General features: G+C 40.3%; 1 protein-coding gene across 2 annotated transcripts in view; it reads right to left on the reverse strand.

Annotated features, from left to right (window-relative positions):
* The window catches only part of klhdc8a (kelch domain containing 8A), a 51,665-nt gene that overhangs the window by 21,071 nt on the left and 10,936 nt on the right, over positions 1-19,658 (reverse strand). The gene's annotated exons all lie outside the window — the stretch shown is intronic.

The raw sequence follows: 19,658 nt of genomic DNA on the forward strand, positions 1-19,658 counted from the left end.
ATTGCATTTAAAATCCAGGACACTAGATATATCGTTTCTCTGACTTGGACCTCCCAACATAAGGAGACTGTAGGACATGTAGGAGACTAAAGACACCCTCAATATACAACTAGAAAAACACGGCAAACCTCTAATGTTGGTAATGGTGTAGATCTTCTTCTTCCACTTTCGGCTTCTCCCATCAGGGGTCGCCACAGCGAACGAGTCGCATGGTAAATTTGGCAATGTTTTACGCCGGATGCCCTTCCTGACGCAACCTTCTCAAACCGGACTTGGAACCGGCAGAGGTAGAGAAGGGAACAGGGAGCAGCCCGGAGTCGAACCCGGGTTTCACGGACGGAAGGCGCCGCAAACCAGCACGAGCTAAACTGGCTCGGTAATGGTGTAGATAATCAAATATATCAATTCATAATATATATACAATATCTGCATATACTCTATATTAAGCAATAAAAACCTGGAGTCATAACTTGAAGCACTACATCATTTCTTAGTAGTTAGAGGGTAGGGTGGGAATTCAGACATAGCATGGCAACATCTGAAAAAAAAATAAAATAAAAAAAAACAAAAAAAATAAAAACCCATCACAGCTGAACACAAAGCCCGTCTAAACATATCAATGGCTCTTGTAGCTTTATAGGCATTACCGCGGTATTTACCTTTACAAGACATGTTTGTGTGTTTTTTCATCAACCCGCTGATAAAATTCACATATCTGGCATTTAATGCACATATTTCATGGTCTAATACAGAGTCAGTGCAATCTTTGATTGGTTTATGTTGGAGTGTGTTGTGCTTCAGTTGTGTCATGCGAAGCATCTGCGGCTAAGGGGCTTCATGTTTACGTCATCCAGCTGTTACTCTGTTTTCTTATGCTATCCCTGAGGACCTTTACACTTCCTACTTCCTCATGGCTCAGAGGAGAAGGTTTGCCATTTCTGAGTTGAAGCTTCTGGAATAAACCCACAATCCCAAGCAAGGGTATCAACATCGGACTTGATGAGCTCGAAGGAATGCTGAGATCATCTATTAAATGTGACTCCTGTGATTTAACTCAACGTCTCAGTAGTTTATCCTCTTTATCTGTTCCTTTTTTTTTTTTGTTTGTTTGTTTGTTTTTCCACACGGCCCCCTCCTTTCAAAATCCTGCCCTCCCCATTGTGTGTCAGTTTTATTGTTCAGGTTTATCTACCTGTCAAACCTTTGGTTAGAGGAATAAAGGATGGAGGGACGAAGATAAGGAGGCCTGTCTTTCAAAAGAAAAAAAAAAACCTCCACCATCCATCCTTTACTTTTAGTGTGAGTGAGGAACAGTTTCCATAGCAACAGTAGACCGCGCTTTTCTCAAGAGGCACAGCTTTTGTTTTTATTATTATTTATTTTTGTGCATCTTTTTCAAATGTTTGCTTATTGCCTGGTTTGCTGTTAATAATTAAAAAAAAAAAGGAAGGAAAAACAAGGCAGACTCGCTCCTATAGGCTGACCCCAGCAGGCGTGCGCTCGCTAACGAGGCGGGGTGGGTCTCGCCCGCGGCCCGGCTCGCGCAGTGCATTAATTGCAATCTGTAACCAATTTTGTTTGTTTTTTTCCCGTCTTTTTTTTAATTAACTGCTTGAGCAGCTTGAGATCAACACTAAGCCCACCAGAATCTTCTGAAGTCATTTCCAATCAGCATGCCTCTAACTTGAAACTTTTAATTAGGTTGCGCAGTTACCCTCCCGATGGTGGCGCCATGCAGGCAACATCTCTAAACCTAAAGCCACCTAGAGCCCCCTTCAGTAAATGAAGCATAATGAAGTGTGCGTTAATGTCAGATCATGCTTTATTGTTAAGCCTTTCAATCAGCCGTCTGCGTCTGAATGACAATAAACATTCATCATCGTAAACAGCTTGCAAGAACATCTAAAGTCATTATGCAGGTTGTTCTGCTTGTCGCAGACACATGAATATGGAGATGCAAAGATTGCAGAAGCCGACCTGGAGCCAAAGCTCAAATCCTGATGGTAATAACATTTGATACAACAAATTGGAATATTTGAGACGACTAAACTGCATCCATCTGCAGTTCCGTTTGAGTTTATCCCTCGTAATCAAACCTGCAGGGAGGAAATCCAACGTTTGCCTCCTTTGGAAAAAACGTAACAGGGAAAATCTACTCACTTTTAGTCTTGCACTGCTCATCTGACTCCATATGGTATAAAACCACAGTTAATGACATTTTGTGCGCAAATTTTCTTTGGCAAAAAAGTCCAAATAAGTTATTAAAAACGGGTTGGATGTAAACGTGCACATTAGTTTTTCTCCTTTGACTCCTTCACAGAGGCTTTGATGAATCTCGAGGTTTGTTGACTAATGACTTTGACCCTACCAGCATAAGGAGACTGTAGGACATGTAGGAGACTAAAGACATACTCAATATGCAACAAGAATAACACAGAAAACCTCTAATATTGGTAATGGTAATTATCCAACATTCTTAGTCAAATTTTTAATCATATATATATATATATATATATATATATATATATATATATATATATATATATATATATATATATATATATATATATATATATATATATATATATATATATATATATATATATAGCAAGCCTTGAGCACCAGAGCAATAGAGGCTCAGATCTACCACACCAGACAAGACCCAAGGTGTAGGCTGTGCAAAGAGGCGCCTGAAACAATCCAGCACATAACTGCAGGATGTAAGATGCTGGCAGGGAAAGCATACATGGAGCGCCACAATCAAGTGGCTGGAATAATAATATACAGGAATATGTGTGCAGAATATGAACTGGAAACCCCAAGGTCAAAATGGGAAACACCTCCGAAGGTGGTAGAGAATGAGAGGGCAAAGATCCTGTGGGACTTCCAGATCCAGACTGATAGAATGGTAATGGCGAACCAACCAGACATTGTCGTGGTGAATAAAGAACAGAGGAAAGCCGTTAGGGCTGCACGATATGAGGAAAACTTGCGATATGCGATATTAGTGATCAATATTGCGATAACGATAAATTTGCGGTAAATAAACAAATAGAAAAATAAACAAAAACATCATTCCCATTTCATTGCAACAGTTTAAAAATTATACTCCAAATGACCCTCATCGACATGGGGGACAAACGTCAGGGTGGCTAACCCTGGTCCTCAAGAGCCTCAACCCTGTCTGTTTTCCAATTCTCCCTAGACTGCTCGATAATGATAACCAAAATCAGGTGTGTTCAGTCAATCAGGATGTGAAATCACTTGAGTCAGCCAATCAACAGCAAGCTGGTTAAGGAGAGCTGGAAAACAGGCAGGGTTGAGGCTCTTCAGGACCAGGGTTAACATAATAGGCCTCCATCTGATTGGTCAACAATGGGAAGGCGTCCATCTGATTGGTCAAAGCATAAAGGGATTTATTTGATTTGTTAAATCCTTCAAGCTGCTAGAAGATTGTTTTAACACATTTTGGGTTTGCGATTTATTGCGATATTCGCCGTCTTTTGCGATATGCATATTGCAGAGCTGGATATTGCGATAACGATAAATTTGCGGTATATTGTGCAGGCCTAAAAGCCGTTGTGGTGGATGTGGCAGTGCCAAGCGATGGGAACATCAGGAAGAAGGAACATGAGAAACTGGAGAAATACCAGGGACTCAGAGAAGAACTGGAGAAAGCCTGGAAAGTGAAGGTGACAGTGGTGCCTGTGGTAATTGGAGCACTCGGGGCAGTAACCCCCAAGCTGGAGGAGTGGCTACAACAGATACCTGGAAAGACCTCAGACCTCTCAGTCCAGAAAAGCGCAGTGCTAGGAACAGCTAAGATACTGCGCAGGACCCTCAAGCTCCCAGGCCTCTGGTAGAGGACCCGAGCTTGGAGGAGAAACCACCCGCGGAGGGTGAGAGGGGCGTTTTTTTTTTTTTATATATATATATACAGAATATATGTACAATATCTGCATATTCTTTTATATACAAATATATATATACATATATGTATATATATGTATATATGTGTGTGTATATGTATATATACATATACACACACACACACACACACCCACACATATATATATATACACACACATATATACATATATACATCCCCCGGAGCTAGGATGAAACGGGCCCCCAGTGTCCTAGAAAAGGTTATGTCAAACTGGGGCCCTGTGATCGACAGCTTCCTTTTGGTGCTATACCTGTAGTTGCACCACGTAGAATGCAAAATAGGGCAGTTAGATTGTCCAATCAAAGAAATCTAGTTCATATCCCTTGCAAGAAGGTTCTGACCAGTCCCAAGGAAACTAATCTCAAACTTGCTGCACTCAATGTCAGATCTTTATGCAACAAATTATTTTTAATCAATAATCTTATCTCTTCTTTTAATCTTGATTTTATGTTATTAACTGAAACATGGCTTGACAAAAACACAGGAAACATAGTTCCAGTTGAATCAACTCCCCCCAACTACAAACATGAATCGGAAATACGAGAAAATAAAAAGGGTGGAGGCGTTACTGCGCAGTATATTGCAACCCACAGAATATCATTTGGTGTGTTTTCATCATTTGAGTATGTGTCCTTTAAGATTGAGTTAAAACAAACTCCTCCCTTACTCTGCATAATTATGTACAAACCTCTTCAGCACAGGCAAAGTTTCATTGATGATTTCACTGAAATGCTCTCAATTGTGTGCACAGACTTTGATGGTCTAATCATTACAGGTGATTTTAATGTTCATGTTGATAATGTCAATGACAGAAATGCAAAAGAGCTCAATGCTGTCCTTGAAACCTTTGATCTAATTCAGCATGTGAGTTGCCCCACCCACAGCAGAGGGCACACTCTGGACCTGCTCATCACAAAGGGGGTTATTATTTACAATGTCAGTGTGGTTGATGTCGCCCTCTCTGATCATTTCTGTGTATTCTTTGACCTGTCTGTTGCTCCTAAACCACCGCCTGGCCCTGTAGTTGTCCAAAGGAGACAAATAAATGAGAGCACTAGGGCACAGTTTGTAGAAATGATAAACCCTGAAAACGCCTCTGGTGCCAATGTTGAAGAAATGCTGAATTCTGTTACTTCTAGCATCTTGAATGTTCTGGATGCCATTGCCCCTATGAAGGTTAAATTGAGAAAACATAGACAGAAAACTGCCTGGAGGAATGATGATCTAGTCAGGGCACAGAAACAACAGTGCAGCAGAGCTGAGCGAAAGTGGCGCAAGTCAAAACTGCAGGTTCATTATGGAATATATAAGGGGGAGTTGTACGCTTACAACCAGATCTTATGCAGAACAAGGGAAAGGTACTTCTCTGAAATCAGTGGAAGTTGCAGCAGCAACTCTCGTATCCTGTTCACAACAGTAAACAGATTAACTAACCCTCCAACCCAGCTACCAATAGAACTGGTTTGCACACCTAAATGTAATGAGTTTGCTGTATTTTTTAATGAAAAGGTTCAGGGCATTAAAAAAGCCAACAACTCCACAACACATATAACTATCCAACGGCCACTTACTCACTCTAAGCTGACTCACTTTGTACCTGTCACTGACCAAACTGTCCAAGAGACCATCACCTGTCTGAGCTCGTCTACATGCTGTCTTGATGTGTTACCCACTAGATTTCTAAAGTTTGTCCTGAACAGTGGGTTGCCACCAATAACTCAAATAGTTAACATGTCTCTTCAATCTGGAATATTTCCTGAGGCCTTAAAAACTGCAGTCATTAAACCCCTCCTGAAGAAAAGCGGTCTTGATCCCACTGTACTGAATAATTACAGACCTATCTCTTATCTGCCATTTTTAGGAAAAGTCCTTGAAAAAGTTTTCTACCAACAGCTCACTGACTTTCTCTTATTAAACAATTCATTTGATGTTTTCCAGTCAGGTTTTAGACCCCATCATAGCGCAGAAACTGCTCTTATCAAGGTAACCAACGACTTCCACCTGAACACTGATGATGGCAAAGTCTCTGTCTTAATCCTGCTAGACCTAAGCGCTGCCTTTGATACTGCTGATCATGGGATCCTTTTGCACAGACTCCAAGACTGGGTTGGCATCTCTGAATCTGCCCTAAGTTGGCTCAAGTCTTATCTAGAAGACAGGAAATACTTTGTTGAAATTGGGAGTTGTGTTTCAGACTACATGGCCTTGACTTGTGGTGTGCCCCAGGGATCAATCCTGGGACCCCTTCTGTTCAACCTCTACATGCTGCCACCAGGGCAGTTAATACGCAGTAATAACATATCTTATCACAACTATGCAGATGATACTCAGATTTATGTGTCACTGACAACAGGTGAATATGGGCCGGTGGATTCACTCAGCCACTGCCTTCAACAGATCAGTGCGTGGATGCAGAACAACTTTCTCCAGCTAAGCGCAAATAAGACCGAAGTTATTATTTTTGGCCCACAGAAACAAAGAGAAAGTGTCAGCAGCTACCTTCATTCTCTGTCTCTTAAACCCTCAAATCAAGTCAGAAATCTAGGGGTAATCATGGACTCTGACCTGAACTTTAACAGCCATATCAAGTCAGTAACATCAGCGGCATTTTACCATCTGAAAAACATTGCCAAAATCAAAAACATAATGTCAAAGCCAGACCTGGAGATACTTATTCATGCATTTGTGTCATGGTTTGGGTTTCTTTGTATTGGTTTTTGCTTTCTGTCTTCTTCTGTCATGTTTGAGTTCTGTTTCCTGTTTTATTTTGAAAGGTTTCCTTTTTTGTCATGCTTTTGAGTTTTACTTCCTTGGTCCCAATCTGCCCTGATCATGTTCACCTGTGTCTTGTCAGTCCTGTCTGTATATAAGTCTTGCCTCTGCTTTCCTCTTGTGCTGGTCCATTAATGTCTCTCATGTCTCCTGTCTCCTGTCATGTCCATGTCTTCATGGTATGCCCACAGTGAGTTTTAGTTTTGTTTCCCTGCTTGGCAGGGCCTTTTGTTAGTTGATTAAATCCCTTGCCCTTGAACCGTGTGCCTCCGTCTCTGCATTTTGGGTCCTTCCTGCTCACCAGTCCCCCCAACCTGACAATTTGTCTCCAGTAGGTTAGAATACTGTAATGGCCTGCTCACCGGCCTCTCCAAACGAGCCGTAAAACAGCTTTAGTACATCCAGAATGCTGCTGCTCGAGTCCTGACCAAAACCAGGAAGTATGGTCACATTAACCCTGTTCTCAGGTCTCTGCACTGGCTCCCTGTACCTCAAAGAATAGACTTCAAAGCAGCTCTGCTTGTGTACAAGTCTCTCCATGGCCGCGCACCAAAGTACATCTCTGACACGTTAGTGCCATATGAACCATCTCGTACTCTGAGGACCACAGGGACCCGCCTCCTGTTGATTCCCAGAGTCAGAACTAAACAAGGCGAATCAGCGTTTCAATATTCTGCAGCTAAAATCTGGAACAGCCTCCCTGAAGTCGTAAGACAGGCCTCTTCTGTGTTCATGTTCAAATCTAGACTTAAAACATTTCTGTTTAGCCGTGTATATGACTGAAAGGTCCTATCTGCACTTTTCTTTCATTTCCTTCCTTTCTTTTTAAATCAATTTTCAAAATTTTTCTTTTCTTTTAAAGTAAATTTTACGTTGATTATTTCTATGATGTATTGTGATTTTAATGCATTTTTCTGTTTTGTGAAGCACCTTGAATTACTTTGTGTACGAATTGTGCTATACAAATAAACTCACCTTGCCTATATATATATATATATATATATATATATATATATATATATATATATATATATATATATATTTATATTTATATTTATATATATTTATATATATAAATAAATATAAATAAATATATAAATTTATATATATATAAATATATATTTATATTTTATATTTATATATATATATATATATATATATATATATATATATATATATATATATATATTCGCATATTTTGCAACTAACAACTAGAGTTGACCGACTCCGATGGATGTTTGTAACATGTTCTTGGGGCATTTTTCTGATGATGGCCATACATAAAGAAAACTAAGCTTAAAATTTTGTTTCCGAGTACCGTAATTTCCGGACTACAAGCCGCTACTTTTTTCCTGCGCTTACAGCCCTGCGGCTTTTTCAGTGACGCGGCTAATTTATGGATTTAATTGGCGGCCGCCATGTACGTATTTTCGAACTCAGTGAATAGTTTGAATTCTCTATCTAACACCAAGCACGAGGCATTTTTATTCAACACACCTCTTAGCAGCCAAACAGCATGGACTTGACTTCAGGTCTTAGACACTTCAGTCATGGTTCAACAAAACGAAACACGCATGCCCGGCCGCATCCCAGAATCCTTTGGGGCCATTAGACCCAACGTGCACGTGATCGCCGCTACATTATGATGAAGCTTTCAAGTTAAAAGCAATCGTTAAAAGCAGCGTAAAAAAGTCCACCGTCACCAACGGGTTTGGAAAAGCCGGTTTGCTGCGTGACGGAGAGAACAGCGCATGGAGTGAATGTACACTCCATTTACGGTTTCTAAGGAAACCGTAAAAGCGGAATTTTGCTTTGAAAAACTCACAGCCTCCGTGTGAGCTGGAGACATCTTCTCCTGCTGATTGAGCTGCGGGGCCGATGGCAGTCTGATGGCTCCCATAGTAACAACGCACCCGCCCCTCATACACAAAACGTACAGTTTTAAGTCCGATTGCTCTGCACAGAAACGATTTGCTCCATCCACCGGCGCAACGGGGACGAAGTGCTCCTCCTTGAAGCCGCGCTGGCCAGAGGTGTCGGAGTAGATAGGAAGGGGAGACAAGGAGCGCGCGGGGCGGGATCGGAGCGCAGAGGCGTCCGCGGAGTGCAGAGGCTTCTGAATTCTGACGCACGCGCCGCACTGAGGCGCGCGTATCGCGCTGAGGCGCGCGCTTTTCAGTCGCCGCTGCTTTATTTTACCGTTGTGTTTTCTAACCAGTCCTGTTACTCCCATAACGCTGCTGCGACACAAGCGGAAGGAGAGCTTTTCCCGTTCACCCCTCCATGCACTGCTGCTACTTGCTAATTCTTAAACACGTACAACAGAATGGCGAGCCGGGCGTTGGCCCCGCCTTTAGCCCCTAAGACTCATGGGAAATGTAGAATCGCGGATGTAAATTTCTTCATTATAACTGAGGGATGTAATGTTGATTATATGGTTACTGTTTGTAATTTTATGTTGGATACCTAGATTGTCAATAAGTAAAAAAAAAAATGAAATAAAAACACCATAACTGAGGGACTTGTGAACAGAATATAGATCCATGCTGTTTGTCAGATGTCGATACACTCAAATACGTGACCCAGAGGCAAAATTGGCACCACCCACAATGTGCTAATGAATTGCACTTACTCTGGGATGCTGGGCGTGATCTGTCAGGATGACAATATCGGCTAACACATGCGCGGCTTGTACTCTGACGCGGCTTGTGTATGTATAAAAGCAGTCAAACACGTGAATATGGGTGGGTGCGGCTTGTAATCGGGTGCGCTTTGTAGTCCGGAATTTACGGTATTTCTTTATTCAAATTGCTGTAAATTAGGAGCAGATAAAAAAATACGTTTGGAAATAGCTTATACCTTGTGACATGTCGAAATAGCTCAGCTCATCAATTAACTCGATTAATTGTCACAGCCCTACACTTTAGTCATAGAAGTGTTTATTTCACAATGTAAAAATGTTTTTTTTAGATGTATGTTACTGACTTTTTAACAAGGAAATTATTGGGAAATTCCTCAAGTCTTGGCACCAGCAACCAGTGGTCTTTTAAGAAATTGCATTATTTAATAGTACTTGGTTTCCTTTGAATCTGAGAACAAAAGGTTTGGTGGATGCATGATCCATTCAGTTTCAGTTATGAAACAGTCACATAAACACAGAACTGTTGATGGTGGAAAAGTCATGTAATCAATCAATACAAAGAAGATTTGTTACGGCCAGCATATCCCCTGACCTCTGATACAGTAAAGTAATGGTCAAGTGCCCCCCTGGCACTAAAAAAAGAATTCTGTACCACGTCTTCATGTAAAAAAGGTTTATCTGCATCGACCCCGCTAAAGGGAAAAAAAAAACCAACATAATCTGAAAGCTGCTCTATCAACTGTTAACTCTTGAAGTATTTTATTTTTATTCCAGATGTAATGGTCCTTCTAATTTTATAACATACTCAGATTGTAAAAAATACGCATAAAAGCTAAAACTAGCATGTCATTTACATAGACCTTAAGGTTAAATTTCAATACATTGGGAGTGAAAAGTCTATTTTCATACATAAAATTCACTGGATAAGGGGCGCTATAAGCAAAACAACAGTCAGATAATGTGGTATGACACTACACAGAATGCCTAAAGGGGCCAAGAGGCAGGCAAACACATCCTAATATTGTGTTGAAGCACAGAACGTATCACTCCACAATGCTGCTGAATACAATAGTCGTCCTGCTCCGACACCCCATCAAGCAGTGCAGCTTCGTTGTTCCCCGAAGTTGACCTAAAACCTTTTGACAGAGTTTTGAGTGCTGCGACCCACAGAGAATCAGTAAACACAACCAGAGTTCATACATTAGGTGCACCTGGTTATGAAGCGCACTCTGGATTTTTGAGAAACTAAAGGATTTTGAGTGGGCCTTATGGTTTGATTAATAAAGTATGTTATGGAATTTTCATACAGTATTTGTTGTTAATATTTTGATTATTTTATTATTTCTATTCTATTTCAAATTCTATTATATTTTATATATATTTTCTTCCATTTTATAAGTTCTTATGTCATGGTCTAACTCAGTTTCTTAGCAATGTAATGTCAAACCCTTTGGGAATTAAACAGTTTATTTTCAAGATTAAAAACTTTTTCATTTTTAATTGTCATGACTCATGTCTACAGAAAAATGTGGGGTCCAGGGTTAGAATTGATTGATTGTTCAATTGTTGATAGTTGATGTGGCTTAGGTTCAGTTGGTAAAAGATTAACCCGGAAACCAAAAAAAGGACAGAGGAAAAGCACACCAGTGAGTGTTATCTCCTGAAATTTATGACATAACTTTGCTTCTTCCCTGGGGGATCCACAGGATCATCTGAGAGCGCAGCACACTTCTGCTGTTTGTTGATTGGCACATTCAGAGCGTTCAGTTCTATATTCATCTCCTCACGTTTCCCTTTTTGTCTTCCTCACAGATGCATCCTTCTCTCTGGCAACACAAAAACTGCTTATAAATCAGGACCCCCCTCCATCTGCTGACAGCTTAACGGTGTGATAGAAGTTTGACAGCACTGCGTGGTATCGTCTGTACTACCCTGAGCGGTGAGTTGGACCCGGCAGCAAGCGCAGAGGATCTTGCATTCAGACCAAGACGTGAGCAGATTGTTGGCGTTATGGTCAAGGTCTAATGACGCAAGGTCAAGAAGAAACAGACGCTATAAGCGCACACTGTAAATTTAAAAAAGGAAATGCATGACCCTGCACAGTTTATCTAAGGTAAATTCGACTGGCATATGAGGTCAGTGGTCACCACCAGCTCAGTGGCGTTGTGGTAGAGTGTCGGCCCTGGTCCTGGAAGGTCGTGAGCTCAGAACCAGGCCGAATCATATCAAAGATTTTAATGGGACCCAATGCTTCCCTGTTTGACACTCAGCATAAAGGGGTTGGATTGGGGGGTTAAACCACCAAATGGTTCCCGAAGCACAGCTGTTTCTGCAGCTCACCGTTCCCCCAGGGGATGGGTCAAATGCGGAGAAAAAACTTCACACAACTAGGTGTGTGACGGATAATGGGACTTTAACTTTGACTTTAACTTTATAAGCCCAAACATTCATGTATGCTTGCTTATTGACACCCAAGTTATCCAATTGAGGGCTGATAGTCAAATTGTTTAAAATTGACCCTTTAATGATTCTAAATTTGTCCCCTTTGCTATTAACGTAGATTTTTTGGGTTGACAAAAGAATATTCTTGAACTGAATCAAATCCAAATCGCACGATGTGACAACACAGGTTTTTCAAAAACAGAGATTGATTGCTAACGTAAACTGACATATTTCCCTAAAAAAAAAAACAAAAAAAAACACAAAAATCCCAGAATACATTTATTTGTCACAGATATTAAAACATTTTGTTTGCTTTGGGCATCACTTCCCATCTGGACCAGAAGCAAGTTATTTGATGCCGTTTTAGCTTTCTTTAACAAAATGTTGTGTTTTATTTTTGCTAGCCCATAACAACAAAATAAACGTCTAAAACAAATATTTGAAGAAATCCCCTGATCTCAAGCATGTTGGGAAAAGTGTTTTAGGAGCCCAATGAACCACTCCCATCTCAACAGGATTTAAAGGCTGTGTCTCACAGCCACTACATACATTTTGCACATATTGCACGGATGAACATTGGTCATACGTGAATATACGTGAACAAGGTGAGAAAAGCTGTGGTCTGTTCGTGAAACTTTTGTAGATGTATCATGAATGAACCACCATAAATCCGCAGAAAAAGAACGAATAAACCACGCATAGAACACGTTAATCAACGTAGAACATAAACCGTGCCTGATTATTGAACTATTATAGGTAGTTTAATAGTAATTATTGCGGCAATTAATAATTTTAGCATATGTGATATACAAGTTATCAGAAAGTGGTACATGAATGAAAAGTCCATTAGACATACATTGAATGGTCATGGAAAGCCACAAATTAGCGTATGCATCTCGCAAAAATTATGCACAATGCGTAAGATTTACGTAATAATAGTGTATAAACTATGCTAAATACGCGTAAACTGCGTAATTCTCAACCAATACCAAAAATTTTGAACGGCTCAGAACCAAATTAAAGCAAAGACCCATTGGCCGAGTCCCTCAACGGACATCTGCGCACACCGCTGAATGACGAACGCAAGAAACACAAATTAATTTCATGCATGTATCACGAAAGACCAAACTTTTATACGTGGAAAATGTGAAAAATGTGGATAATGTATGTAGTGACTGCGTGACACAGGCTTAAAATTATAAGTTCTCTTTGCCTGACAGTGGGAAAAAAACTTTTTGGACTCTTAAAACTGTGTTAATAAAATTAAAAGAAGCATTTCTCTACATTGTGCACTACCTAAAAGAATTGCGCTAGCATCAAAGCAGTCACATATTGACTGCTTTGGAAAAACTTAAGTAGAATATATTAAATTGGTGTCTGAAAGAAAGTTTGTCTTTGTAGCGTCATCCTTGAAAAGATTGCACAGCACCCCTGGGTAATAAAAAACAAAGCTCAAAGTTTGAGCGCGGAAGTCTAAGGCTTTAAAATTCCACGTTAGAAAGAGCTCAGCTTTGGTGCACCAACAGTTTGAAATGCATTTCTATCCTGCTGTGGTCCTAAAGCCTCAAAAACCGCCAGCTCCGAGGCTCCATTAATCCTCTGTCAGGTCTGCCTTACAGGTCGGCCTGTGATTTGTGAGAAGTAAGTTCCTGCAACACTTTCTTTCGAGCACAATGACCCAGTTTTTGGTATTCAGAGGTCAGATAAAACACCTGGTATGCTTTATTCTGCTCTGCTAACAACTCTGTGTGTGTGCGTTCACCAAGGGAGCGTTTATTGACTCGTATTTAATTAGTCTGCGGTATTCAAATTACACATCTGTGCAGCAGTCTGTGCTTGACATTAGTGCACAGATAAAGTTGCCAAAACCTGTTAGAGTGTGTACATGTCTGCACTTGAATGGAGTAGCTTTATCACTTTGGCCTGGTTTTCACTCCAATAAATGACAAAACTGGTCTGGACCTATTATGGTTCACCAAAGCTTCTGGGGGAACTTCGGCACTCAGTCGATGTTTTTCTTTTTGACTGGGAACCAAAGGGCGGTCGAGATGCACAGAAATTACATGATTCCCATTGGCTGCTTCAGGCTAGATAAAAAAATCTTGGATATTTTTGTGTGAAAATAATGTGTTTTGCCATTTGTCTTATTTATTTTTTGGAGTAACTGGGACTCCTCTCTCATAGGACTAATAGTTAAACCCAACAGGTAGACGGCCAATTTTAGTATTAAGTCCCAAACATGCTGTCAAATCAAAAGTTCCCTTTCTTCGTTGATGAACAAACTCTTCATATCCCAGAACGGTGTCCCCCAGAAGAACTCATTTATTGCTACAACAAGATCAAATTAAAACATTAAGAACTCCAAACAAACATGAAAATGGTGTGTTTGTGAAGACAGAAGAAAAAGTTCTAAACTCTAAGAATTTCCTTGTCAAAACAACAGCCTGGTGTTTTCGAAGAGTTACGATTTCAACAGACTCAGAAGGTAAGTCCTGAATAAGCCTCGCTCTGAGGGCTTAAAGGGTTTTACAACCCACATGCTCCCCTCTGTATAGACATTACAAAAGCACCTATTATTGAAAAGGGAAATAAACAAGCTTTCCAATTCCTTAAGATAAACTTTTGAAATAGCCTATAAATGGAATTGCTTACATTTAAGTTCCTATTTATCTAAAACCCACAAAACAGATTTTATACAGTATTCCCCCCATATTTACGTAGGTTAGGGACCGGAGACACCCCGAATAGGCAGAATCCGCAAATATAGTTTCAGATTTTTTTTTTCCTTCATTAGGCTAATGTGGGATAGCAAATTGTTAAACTTGGTCATAGAGAGCCAGAAATACCACTCCTACAGCACAGTAGCCTTCTATGCAAAACATTAGAACATCCCTGTTCTGAACGATCTCATTAGAAAACCTTTGAGCTAAGTGCTAAGGGCTTGGTCCATATGTGTTTACAGCCTATGAATTAGGATTCAAACAGTACAGGTGAAGCAGATGGTGACTTAACAAGAGCAGCAACCTAATATCCTGTTTTTCTGCTACGGCGTCTGACTTCATCAAGCAAACAGGATTGAAATTCATGACACACATTCCGCAGGATCTGCTGTGACAACAGGGGAGTCCTTATGATAGTCATTAATTCCAGTTTACTTTCATATTGATTACTGCTGCAGCCTCTTCCTTCATCTCAACACCTCTTTCTTCACCTCCTCTCACAGATAAATGTGTGGATTTGTTGCAGCTTTCTCCTGGTTTTCAGTCATTCAATAACAAATGTTGATGTCTTTGTTTCTTCTTTCAGGCAGCCAAAGCAACACCTTGTTAGTATGTTGGAGAGCCTCTGGGTTACCTGGCACCTCAAACTGATCAAACGATTTCTGCTTTAAGGCAGAAGACTAAAATCTTCACGGTTTGGATCACTCAACCAAGACAATCGTCTAAATTGGAGCTGACCTCAAGAGGAGGCCGAGAAGAACTGTTATTGTTTTTCCAAAGATGTAGAGAAAAACAGCTTATATAAATGCAGAAATGAGTAAATTGGACATATTTTATAGTAAAAATAGCTAACTCAGAAGCACAGCTGTTCTGCTGACTGATGAAGAGCACTGACAGACTTGATTTGGCATTGACGGGTCGATGTGTAGAGCAGTTGCTGTTATCTGCCTTTAAAAGGCAAACAGAGCTCCACGTCTCTTCATCCTCCTGCAGCAACCCTTCTGCTTTCTGTGTCTTTTACTGTGAGTGTGTCACTTCATCCGTGTATGAGGCAGATGCTGTAAAAGTGAGGACACTGTCACCGTGGCAACTTAAGTACGCTGACAAGCTAAGTCTGAGCTAGAGAGGATATTCAATTGTTTTTCTCCTGCTTTAGTTTTCATGTAAAAAGGTGTATCATGGAAGATACAGGAGTTACCATCCAGAGGTGATGGAGACACATCCACAGCATTTCCCAACACCTGCACTACTAGTGTGAGACAAAGAAAAAAAGATCATTCTTATAGATATACCAGAGTCCAAAAAATGTCATATTTTAAATAAGGTATTATTCTGATTATTTTTGTTTACATTTGTTGCAGAGAGAGAGCATTGCTGTGTATTTCTTTATGAACATATTTTAAGTTATAAAAGGACCAGCAGTCGATGATTTTATGGCACTTTTTCTTTTCTTGCAACCCCTTTTATTGTGGTTGTAGTGACTTTACATCATAAATGAAAAACCAACTCCTGCTAGAAAAGGGATGCAACACTATCCATTCTCAAATTACCAAAAAAATAGAATTTAGTGAATTAATCTGCTTATGGAAGCAATTGTGAAACCATTAATACTTAGAATAAACAAATCCAAAGATGTATTTATCTATTTATAGGGTGGTCCCTAATTTGTTGCAGAAGTCAAGTTTTAAAATTAGCTTGTAATAGGCAAAATCAGTAAAATAGTCATAGAGCATAGACATAAAGACATAAATTGAGCTTTTGGTCACCTTAGTTGAGCTTGTGGAGAAGAGACTTGGGACCTGAGTTAAACTTGTGACCAAGGACTTAAGACCGTAGCTGAGCTTGTCGCCAAAGACTTGAGACCTGAATTAAGCTTGTGGTCAGGGCATTGAGACCTGAGTTAGGCTTTAAAAGAGCCTGTGGCCAAAGACAAAAAAATAAGTAAAATTGCACTGCCACGAAAGGTACCGGTATATGTATCTCTTTATCAATGTATTGCATAGAAGAAATCTGATGTCAATGTAACAAACGTATTGACATTAGAGCTGTGACGGAGTGGGATTTTTGATCACCGCGGTGATGAAGCAGCAGGAGTCGCAGTGTCGCAGCTAATCGCACCCAGCACCATAGGACCTGGGATTTGGATTTGGGACCTAAGTTGAGCTTGTGGCCGAGGACTTGGGACCTGAGCTGAGCCTTTGGCCAAGGACTTGAGGCCTGGATTAAGCTTGTGGCCAGCACATTGAGACATGATTATGTTTGTGGCCAAAATACTCAAGACTTTAGTTGAGCTTGTTGCCAAAGACTTAAGACCTCGGTTTAGGTTGTGGGCCAAAGACTTGGGCCTTAGTTGAGCTTGCAACCAGAGACTTCAGGCCTCAATGGAGTTTAAAACGTAAGTAAAAGGCCAAAGCAAAATTAGTTTTCTATAATTTCACCTTATTGGCAACGTTTATAAGTCAGTTCAGTGTGACAGAGCCTTGCCTAACAAGGTACATGCTAAATTATTTGTGAGCAGTGCAAGCGCTAGAGACCTGCATGTCTAGTGATTATGGCGTTATGCTTTAAGCTGCCTGGCCGTTATACATTAGTAGGACAGGTAGATGAAAGCCAGCTTCATTGTTGTGTTAAAAGGTTTGGAAAACACTGTCCAGACTTCCCGTTGTTTTACGATCCACATGAACAGGAATGCTGTGAAAATGGCCCTCAGCACGCACAAACGGTCTCACTTCAGCAGACAAACACACATTCAAGCACATAAAGGCACAGATCCGTCTGGGAGTTAATTCCAATTCTGCTGACAGCAGATACGTTTTACATTAACTCTCACATCACATAGTAATTACTTATAAGGCCACAGGGATTATGATGTCCCAAACTCCCTTCTGTAATAGAGCTCCACACAGCCCTTTAGCTTTGCTACCCTGTCTTTATCACCCCCGCCTAATTGAGCCGTCCCTCCCTCATTATCCCTCCATGTAATATCCTCCATCCATTAACCCAGCCCCCTTTTTTCCTGCAACTCCACATTTTTCCCCACTCCTCATTCCTTTTCTCTGTCAGGCCTTCACAGCAGTTCCACAAATATGACTCCTCCACCAATGTGAAGAACAAAAGGAGTGTTGTAACTAAAGCACAAGTGTGTTTGAGCTATAAACCACGGCAGGGGTAACAGAATGAGTCTTACGTAATCAGACATGTCCTTTGCACACGCTCGCCATTTCTATGTACACATTATTACACTCTCTTGGCTCTATCTTTGTTTGCTGTGAGTGTGCATGTCTATTTCTGTCTTGTTTCCATGGCTCCTGCAGCATCGACATGCAATGTTCACCCATGTCCTCCAATTAAAGACTGAATGCAGCTGAAGACAGAAGCTGATTAAAACATCAAGGGGTAAGACTTTGTACTTGGGTAGCTTCATAGCATCCAGTAGGTGCAGTTTTCAAAATGTAGCTGACCTACTCTCAGGGATCACCATGAGGTCTTCTAAAAAGTTTAACTTTTATCACTTCAGTCATTATTTAGTGCTGGCCGTGGTGAAAAAGTTCCACGTGAGTAGCTTGATCTGAAGTGCAAGGAAAAGTGGCTCAGTGGATGTTACAAGCCAGGTGCACTCGAGTTTTTTAATGGTAGACCCAGTAAATGTCCGGAGGGATCATGTTGGAGAATCTTCAAGCCTTCAGGCTTACTCATCTGCCTCTGCTGTTCTGTGGCCCAACTTATATCCCTCCTTATGATCTACAACCATGGGATGACTGTTGGGCTGCATAGGAAATAGCTTTGATATATTCCTGTCAGAACTGATCCCTATCACCAGTTTGGTGGTCGAGCTGAGTGGAGTTTAACTTCACAGCTATGCTGTTCTGTGTACTATAGACTTTTGTGTTTATTGGCCTCTTCTACTGAGTCCTCCCAGGACGGCAGGTTTCACCATTAAAAACTATGCAAATGAATGCAAACCATATTATGAGATTGGATGTAACATTTGTTATTTTATATTGTAATGGATGTATCCTAATGGAGTACTGTTGGATGACATAGGAAAAGAGGTAAAGAGGAAAATTACCAGTGGACGTTTGCTTCATTTTTTGTTATGTCTGAACGCAAGTGTGTTTTATTTTCTTAACTGGATGAACTATTATCCTTAAAGGTGAAGGTTATGTATTGGTAGTATGTCGTTAAATACAGTAATATAGAGCATTTAATCACTAGTTCTTCCTAGGTGTATTTTAAGGCAGAGCCTTTTTGCATGCATCTTGTTTTCGTTTGGTGATCTAGTTATATCAACCCAACTGTTACCACTTGTGGTTCACAAACCCAACAAGATCTGAAATCTAAAGGGAGCAATCAATTGGTAGAACCAAGAGACAGAAATCAAGAAAATAAAGCTGCTTGACGTTACTATGCTGCAGAGAGTTAGAATGAGCTTTCTGATGCGCTCAGATGCTCTCCAACTGTCATAAGACACACTTAAAATATCCTTTTTGAAACACCAACAGTGCAATTTATAATCTGGCATGAATGTCTGCATTCTGGCTGTGCTTATTGAGCTTGATTCATTATCTGTGGTACATCCCCCTCAGAAATCTGTCAAAAATATTTTAGTACAACTTTGGTAAACTACGACGCTTCACTGCTTGATGGATTGTCAAAGAATTACAACTGTCAGGAGCCTCGCAGAGTGATATGTACTGTACTTGAACATAATTAATTATAAAAGGGTTTTGCTTTGTCTTGTTTTGTATGTGTTAAACACTATACAAGGGCTGTGTTTCCACGGACAAAAGTAATCTGAATAAACACCTGTTTAACAGTGGTTTTGTTTCTTCTTCTTGAGTTACTCAAGATGTTTCTTTTTTATTCTTTGTGTGTTTTACTTTGTAAACTTACTTTGTAACTTATAATGCCCTAATGCCCAAACACAGACCTTTGTGGACTAAAAGAAACTGAACTCAACTTTTCTTTAAAAAATGGTTTTTAAAGCTTGTCTATGATTCAATAAAACGGAAGCCAATTCCTGCAGTATTCAGACAACTTTGGACAAATATGATGCAGAAGAAAGTTGTCCCTGTGTCATTTACTGCCAGAAAATCAAATGATAAGTGATGGTTCATATGAATACTAACATAAG

Source organism: Oryzias latipes, chromosome 5, assembly GCF_053564925.1.
Source record: "Oryzias latipes strain Hd-rR chromosome 5, Olatipes_Hd-rR_3.1".
NCBI classification, from domain to species: Eukaryota; Metazoa; Chordata; class Actinopteri; order Beloniformes; family Adrianichthyidae; genus Oryzias; species Oryzias latipes.